Below are 10,000 nucleotides of genomic sequence, written 5' to 3'. Positions count from 1 at the left end.
TATATATATATATATGTATGATGTATGTGTGTCTGTGTGTGTAATAGGAACTATCATGGAACAAATTTTCTCTTTATATTGGACACAACAGAAAGGCTTTCTTCTATCTTGCCCAATATAACCATAACTGGGACTTGAAATCAAAAAAGCTTGTTTTATTTCAGAAACCATAAAAGACAGCAAGAAATAAAAATTTATGCTAGTACCATAACGTAAGAGCACAAATGGATCCTGTCATATCACATGCAAACATGAACGATGCCGCCCGCCCCACTTCGGTGCATTAGATGATTCCGTTAAGGAAAATATATATAACAGTTTTCGGCATATCGTTAGGGTTTCAAACACGCTTTATTTGACAGCTCAATGTTTCTGTCAAGAGTCGAAATCGAGGTTCACTCAAGATAATCCTGTTGGAAAAACAAAAACTCAGGCACATTTTAAGGTCACTAATGTCAACAACGTCAAAAGAAAAATAGCTTGGTGGGCTGAAAGTTGCTGGAAAGTGTCGGCGGCTAATAATGTCAAATGTAGTACTATAGTTTTTGTTTAACTGAATCCAATATAACAAATTAAAACTTCTTGTTAAAATTTTTATTCTCAAAAGTTCAAATATAAAAACCCTAAATATCAAATACTCTAGAGCCCTTTTATTTTTAGGTCAAGCTGTAACCAAATTTAAAAACTCGATTAACCCCTGTGTTCAGTATCAAAGATCTTATGTAAACAATAACGTGACAATGTCTGGAGGGGTTAATTTGGCGTTTGTATATTGGAAAAATATTACCTTTGCAATCCTTTATTGCCGATGGGTAGACCCACAGAGGAAGAGAAACAATGGGATTATACGAGAGCTGTATAATTTCTCTCGAGAAGCACATATAGAAAGTTATCGTTCAAAACAGCCTGAAAAAAGATGTCAGTTTGCGGACGATCTAGTGACTGTGTAGGTAAGCGTCATTGCTTCTTAAAACTCGGTTTTTCTTTTATGTCTTGTCAGTGAGACTAGATTATAATGTAGGTATTTCTACAGAAGCAGTCCGCACGGACTGCAAGGAACGTAACCGCGGATACGACATCCACTAGGGATTGGGGGCCGTCCAATGTATTTCGCCGTTTAGTGCTGGCCCCTGGGGGGTTAATTACAGTCGTCCGAATAAATATTACTTAAAATTCTTGTTCAGTAGGTAAAACCGCAACTGCCATAGTCTAGGCCGTCGCGGATAAGGGTAATGCAGGCTAACCTGTTTTGAATAAGTATTTCGCTTAGTGAACTTTGAATTATCTGGTTTTGGGGCCTTCACCTGCGTTGCAGAGGCTACAATTCCGCCAGTGTCGTGTAAACGTGTGTGACAAGTTGCCAGAAGCCCCATTTCTTTTAATTTATGTTTGTGTGTGTGTTGGCAAAGCAGTGTATTTTTTATTTGTCAGTAATTAAGTGTTATTTTTTTAGATTATGAAACGTACTTCAAAAAAACTGCCATGCCAGCTGCCCATATAAACTCGACGTTGAATATACTTATAACGTAAACACCTCTGCTATGCATGTCAGGGATCAAGTACGTATGAATTAGAGCTAATATACTATGCAACCATGACCTTTTTATTAGGAGTCAAAGGATTGTCTTGAAATTATGAAAGCAAATGTTAACGCAATAGCTTCTCTATGAATCGTACAGTAATGGGGACACAGTTTGAAAAATGACACCTGCCTATGCGTTTGTTAGGGATCAAGCATATTTTGAAAAATAACCGACGCTCTTCCCGGATTCTTTCTTGTTTGGATTGACCTTGCGTTTTACTCTTGATCATTTATTCAGCGAGGATCACTTCGAATAAAAACTTCGCTTCGAAATGGGATAACGCGAATCCGATAAAATCGTTTATTCTGTGTTTGTTGTACTAAAACAGCTTGAAAGACTTTTTAAGTTTTAGCGTCGATTGATTTACACTTCGGTAGATGGGCGTCTAATGGTGTCACAGAAAAACGCCATGAACTATGATAATGTCCAGTGAACCAAGGCAGACTGCATTTCGGTGGTATTAAATTTATAAATATTTATATTTTTCACAGAACATGTATATGCACTTTGGATAACTGCATGTTTGCTTACGGCTTAGCGTGTGAAGATATAAAAAAGGCACGCAAGTTTAAGTAACCAGAAATTCATATATATATATATATATATATATATATATATATATATATATTGTATATTATTACATGAGTTTGAATATATATTCTCCACCTTTTGGCTGGTGGAAATGAATACGTAGTACTGAATATTCAGTGATACATTTTGGTGTGTGTATTTTATATATATCCTAGATATATATATATTATATTATATTATATATATATATTATATATTATATACACATCAGTTCATTATGTATCAATCAATCTTTCTATCTAGCTATCTGCATACTTTTATTACATATACACATATTCTGTGTTATTGATACATGTACGTACATCACATCTATGACTATCATTCTATTGTTACGTTTGTGTATGTATGTGTATATATATATATATATATATATATATATATATATATATATATATATATATATGTGGGTGTGTGTGTGTGTGTGTGTGTGTGTGTATGTGTGTATATGTAAAATATGTATATGTATGAATATATGTATATATATATATATATATATATATATATATATATATATATATATATATATACGATATGTATATACGCATATACACAACTTTAGTGGTGAATTTTCTTGTTGAATGAAATTCCGTACTGATAATACACTTACGGTGCATTTGGGCGTTGGTTATTCAGTCTTGAATGAATCTTTACGCATTAATATAGAGATACACACTGAATATCTGCTGAAGATTAATTGTTAATGCATGTTGTTACTCATAGGCAGTATATATCCAAGGGGAGTAAATATCTACAATTCATATTTGTTGTGAATTAATATCTGTTGCAAATACTTTCATTCACTGAATGTTTGGAGATAATAGTTCGTACTACTTACTCCACCTTATGTAAGGAATATTTATATTCGCTGACTTTTGGCAGTGAATATTTGTTGTTGAATTTACTGATACTGGATATTTTGCGATGGATGTTGGACCTGGTGAATGTTTATTGATGGATACTGTCTGTCACTTATTTATTTCATGTGAATAATAGTTAATTAATGACTAATTATTCAGAGTTGCGTTGTTGTTGTGAATGAATATGCTTTGCTAGATAGTGAGGCTTAGTTTTTAGTGAAAAGTTTTTTTACGGTGAATATTTGCTGATCAGTATATATTTTCATTCACTGAGTATCTGGTAATGAATAGTAATTGCCCAACTGAATGTCCAGTATATATTAGATATTTGTTTTCAACATTAAATCTGGTGATTGAACCTTGGTTGAGTTACCTACTGAGTATTTCTGAAGACTTTGCGATCAGTAATCATAATCATACGTAATTATTGAATATTCAGTGAATTTTGAAAAAGAAACCCACAAAATCACTTTGTAACTTGTTTACTTCTAAGCATTTACATTTAGTTTTACTACACACTCGAGTACTTTCAGGCCCTATCTGTGGCCCATTTTCAAGAGATGTTTGGGATGTTAGCCTGGGTCAAGGCTAACTCTTGAAAATGGGCCACAGGTAGGGCCTGAAAGTACTCGAGTGTGTAGTAAAACTAAATGTAAATACTTAGAAGTACACAAGTTACAAAGTGATTTTGTGGGTTTCTTTTTCAATCTTCAGAAGAAAACTGAAAGAAGTTTTCATTTGATTCAGTGAATATTTGGCGATGAATATACGTGCGCCGGTAATTAGTTTTCAATGTTCACGATCACCCTATCTTTCGGGGTAAAATTTCTGTGGAACCTGAATCTTCATTGATGATTCATACTGACTGCGTTTGCTTACTCAATATCTATAGTTGAATAATTGAAATACTTGATTATTTTGTAATGAGGGATGGTAGTGGAATAAGCACTGGTGAATATTTTCCCTTGAAAATCTGTTACAGAAATATATGTATTGGATGACTATTTACGCTCAGTGAGTATTTGGGGATGAGTATTGATTTTATGCTCGCTGAGTATTTATCGATTTTTTTATGTGCTTGTCTTAAAATGATTCTCTTGTTTACCGACAAGGTTCTTAGGGTATACTACAATTCGTTGATTCCTCTCTGTGTCCAAGCTTGTATGAAAATCATTACAGTGGATCTTCCGAATTTACTCAGAGACCAGCGAATGAATATTCATTCTTATTTAAGTCGCTGAATATTTGCAGGAAAATTTTCAACCTCAATTAATATTTGGGAATGAATAATTACAGTGGTCGGTCAAAATACGTAATAAACATTTCATGAATATTCTTACTTTATCTATGATGGTTGGCTGTGTTTGCACTGTTAATAATCGTTGATGAATATTATTATTCGGTAGTGAATGTTTGATTTGCTGTATTTATTGTTGAATATTCACGCTCACCTAATTAGGCAATAATACTCATGATTGCTGAGTACTTGTTGCTTAATGTTAGCAGAGCTAAGTAAAAACAGGCACAGAACTGGGATGGGATCTACTGATCCATTTCATTCAGTGCCGAACTATATATCGTTGTCTCCAAATACCTTCCACAGGATTCGTATCTTTGAAGATCTTTAGTATCTGTTGGCCCGGGAGGTTATGTGAGATCTTACCTCAGTGGCGTATCTTTTTTCATTGTTTTTTCTTTGTTATTACTGTGCTTCGATCTGTGGTGTGTTCCTCAGTGCCTCAATTCAGGTGATTCTCGGAGTTTTGATCTATTGATCTTGTTTGCTAACATACACTTTTTTATCACATCTTCTATGCAAACACTGGGAAGGGCAGTGCTTTCTTTCTCGATAACCGGTTGTGGTTGGTGGTTGTTTTAGGTTAAACCGGCCTTATGCCAGCAAGGGCCCTTGTCCCAAGTCGCCCTGCTGTAGCATGGTAAAGTGGTAAAGGGAATAAGAGACTTGCTATAGACCTTTGGACTCATGCGAACCTACCCAGTTTCCTATAACCAATCAGTGGCGAATTACTGTTGAGCATTTCATTATATACATACCTATGTTCACATATAAAGATATATCTTGTCGTTTGTGGTTAGTTGCTATCTCTCTCTCTCTCTCTCCTCTCTCTCTCTCTATCTTCTCTCTCTCTCTCTCTCTCCGCATTATCTGAGTGTGTGTGTGCGTGACAAAACTTGCAGATCCGCTGTTATCAAGATAATCATTACTTGGAATGGGAGTGTAACCACATCTCTCCTGAATACGCTATTGAGATGCAGATAGTTGTAATTGTGGCCTCCATGGTGAATGTATTAGGACGAAACAGGAAACAAAGTTATAAAAACTGCTCATACAATTCTTTCTCCTATAATAAGCGCTTCCGCGTTGGTCAGCAATCGACAAGCTGTTGTATGGATAACATCAACTGTTGGCCGATTATTTATGGTAGAGTGCGCGCAGGTTGTTTTTAACGGGGAAGTGCGCACATCTGTAAAACATATAAGTTATATATGAATGTATATACGTATTATACATACATATATATATATATATATATATTTTATATATATATATAAAATTTATGTATATATAATATATATGTATATATATACATTTACTCACATATGTATACATACACACATTATATATATATATATATATATATATATATATATATATATATATATATTATATATATATATGAGTGTGTGTATTATTAAATGTTACAACCACGAAGGAAAGTGAACCATTGAGATGGCAAAGTACTTTCGTCTTATTACCAAGACATGGTCACAGTACTTAAAAACTTCTCATCGTTTCGCTTTTCATTCGTGGCTGTAACTTTGCTCATATTTTATCATCACGTTTTTTGTCTTTTTCGTGATTTAAAAGAAAATGTATATATATGTATATATATATTACACGCAGAGTTATATGCATACATATATATGTTTATATGTGTGTATGTATACAAATATAGATATACATTTAAATACTTTTCAAGAATCGCGAAAGATTTAAAGTAAAGGAAGTCAACCTGTAATTGTGGAATCAATCATTTATATATATATATATATATATATATATATATATATATATATATACACGTATATATGTATATATATATATATATATATATATATATATATATATAATGTGTGTGTGTGTGTATGTGTGTGTCATGTCTGCTTATGTGTGTATATACATACTTTCCAATGAATGATTCCAGGGAAGCATAATGGTTACCGTCAATGCTGAATCGCAGATGCCTCTGAGGGACATATTAACCTTATCTTTTATAGGTCTAGCGATTCCCTGGATTATCAAGGCCTTCCCGACTAATATATGTATATATATATATATATATATATATATATATATATATATATATATATATATATATATATATATATATATATATATATATATATATATATATATATATATATATATATATATATATATATATATATATATATATATATATATATATATATATTATATTATGTTGTGAGTAAATTTGCGTGCCGGTATTTTTTTCCTATCTTTCGATATTGTTCACTTTGTGGGGTAAAATGTTTAAGTGAGCGCCTCAGTGGCGTGATCGGTATGGTCTTTGCCTGCCACCTCGGGTGGCCGCAAGTTCGATTCTCGGCCATTCAACTGAGAGGTTAGAGATGTGTATTTCTGGTGATTAGAAATTCACTCTTCAACGTGGTTCGGAGTCACGTAAAGCCGTTGGTCCCGTTGCTGAATAACCACTGGTTCCATACAACGTAAAAACGCCATACAAACAAGTAAAAGGTTTTGAGTGCGAATATATTATTTCTACGTATTACACCCATACAGGTGTTTCATAGTAATAGCACGAGAGTTTTTTATTATTAAACTGGCATTACACTTGCACGTCTTTGTTTTCCAAAACTGCTGAAATATGAAACAAAAATATGAAAACATTTTCGTTTATTATAACCAGGCGGAAACGTAAGATACAGTCGAACCACATTTATGTTTGAATTGACACAGGTTGGCAACCGAACATCTGGTGTGTAATCCCCTCTTTTTCTTTTTGTGAAAATCAAACACAAACTAGCGATTCTGAATCCTTGAAATCCAAAGCACGTATATCTAGATGCGTATAAACTCACTGAAGATGGTGGCTCCAGCAGTAGTTACTTGTATGTTTCTAAGCACAGAATATGTCACAAGATAATCAGTGTCCTGTTTATTTATTAGTATTTAGCTATACATGTGGTGATTTATATATATGTATATATATGTATATATATATATATATATATATATATATATTATATATATAAATATATAATATATATATATATATATAAAAAATATATATCCATATATTATATATATATATATATATATATATATATATATATATAGGATATATATATATATATCATATATATATATATATATATATATATATATATATATATATATATATATATATATAGATATATGCACATATATATATATATATATATATATATATATATATATATATAAATATATATATATATATATATATATATACACACACACACACACACACATATATATATATATATATATATATATATATTATATAGATATATATATATATATATAGAGAGAGAGAGAGAGAGAGAGAGAGAGAGAGAGGTGGGGGGGAGTTGTCAGGCATGTTATTGCCTTTTATAAAGGCTTTGATTACAGTTAGCAAATCGGATGCAGGTTCAAAACCTACCACGGGAGTCAGAATTTCTTCATATTGGTACTGACCAAGCGTCTGCGAATCACGTAGCCCTAATCTTCTCCCGAGTATCCGATGTCATCAGTTATAAAAGTTATTTGCATGGAATTGTTACAATTTTTGTTCTTTCATGCGATGAAAAAGGTGATATTTTAGTATTACTGGGAATGATTTTATAGTATTTTTTATAATTAAGATGATCGTATTGTTATTGCCATTCTCTTATCCGAGCTTTCCGAGTATAAACTTGACCATTTGTAGTTTATCCAGACTACAGTGTATTATTCTTGTACTTGGGATTTTCGAACCCACAAAAAGCGTGAATGATAAACGATTATTTTTAACACAACACGTGAATTGTTAAAAAATAATGAAAATAAAAATCATTCTCTTGCAATAAAACTGGAAATTCTTGTTTATCGTCAGCTTATTTCCGTAAAGATCACATGAAAAACTAATTTCCCTTTCAATGTAATATTTGCGATAATGGCGTTGTGAGTTTCAAAAACCGCATTGCCATTGCATCGACATGGAATCCCCTTTAAGAAATAAAGCTTTCAGGCGTTTAAGTCCGTCTGTTTTGCTCAGTGGATACACAAGTAGCGTTCACTTCTTTCTTTTTGATAAAAAAAAATCGTACAATATCGAAATTTCCCATCTAATCCTCGCACCAGTTCGAAATACGGATGCTTTACTGTATATACATTTGAATGATACGCCCCCGGTGTACATTTTGCAAATCTAGATTCGTATTCAATGGGCAGTTCATTAGCTTTATGCACTTCAGAATAAACCATAAGTAATAAAGGAAGTTCTTGGTCTCTCTGGATACGAAACGCCATTGAATTATTTTACGAGGATTACTCTCCGCATACATATTGCTGGCAATGAAGTGATCTCGCCGACCTAGGCTTACGTAATCCCATTGTTTACACTGAAATAAAAATCGGATTTTTCTGCGCATGGAAAGCTGAGTTACGTTACGAAGGACGTTGAGGTCTGTGGTGGATTTTTTGTGAGTCGTTGTCCCGTCTATTTTTTTTTTTTCTTTTTTTTTTTTTTTTTCTTGCCCAAAGGATATTTTACTACCATAGCAGTTGTTAATTAAAATTTTTAACTTTTACTAATTTTCGTATGAGCTCTTCGTCGTGTATGTTTGTTCGCTCTGTCTCTCTCTCTCTTCTTCCCCTCCCCCGCCCCCACCCCCCACCACCCCCCCCCCCCCTCTCTATCTCTCTCTACTCTCTTCTCGCTCCTCTCTTTCTTTCCTCTCTCTCTCTCTCTCTCGTCTGGATCTTTACGGAATTCCCTACCTACTGTAGCATTCGTTTTTTTTTTTTTTTTTTTAACCCCGCTAATGACTCATTTGATTTCATAGCTATTATACCATGCTCTGTTTTTTTCCATCTGTCCATCCGCCTGTGGTGTTTGCGCATGGTAACACTGCGTCCCGGGCTTTAAATAGTTACGCTATGTGTACCCATGTTTTAGGTAAATAAAAAGGATATCTGGGTTTACATTTGCAACTGAAAAGTGTTTTAATAATTCACTATATTCGAAATAGGATATTGTTATTATTGTTGAATGCAAGCTGCCTTTTCGTGGTGGCTGTAAGGGTAACTGACGGAAGTTAGTTTGATAAGAAGGAATGAGGAGAGGAGAATGAGTAAAATTCCAGTTTGTGGTCACTGCTTGCAAGGACTGTGTGTGCGTGAGGTGTCAATGAGTAGATGTTGTTTTAGGATGATGAGGAAAGCGAATGAAGATATTGTAAGGTTGAATTGATATGGGATGTTTGATGAAAGAAAAATAAAGGGTCTTTTTTGAGGTAAAGAAAGGGCAAGGCAGGGGGAAGACCGAGCACGGGAACGTAGACAAGAAAGTTAAGAGGAAAGTAAGATAGGAAAAGGTGTGTCATAAAATAGTGGCAGAAGATGACCACAGACGTCTGGAGGAAAAAAAGGGGCTCAGAATAAAAAGAGTAAAGTGCAACCCTTGATTGATTTAGTGACTACTATCTTAGGGATTTGTTGATTGTGGATAAGAGATGAGGGACAATACTAAATGATCCAAGAGTGAAAGGCATTAGGGTGGTAACTTTCGAGAATGCTTGTGGACGTTATTTTTTAGAACATTAGGATTTAATAGGTGGGTGTCGAGGACAAAGAGAGACACCAGGAGATTAAAGAATCAGATGCTGCTCTGTGGTAAA

Source organism: Macrobrachium nipponense, chromosome 13, assembly GCF_015104395.2.
Source record: "Macrobrachium nipponense isolate FS-2020 chromosome 13, ASM1510439v2, whole genome shotgun sequence".
Lineage (NCBI taxonomy): Eukaryota > Metazoa > Arthropoda > Malacostraca > Decapoda > Palaemonidae > Macrobrachium > Macrobrachium nipponense.
This window is presented reverse-complemented; position numbering follows the sequence as displayed.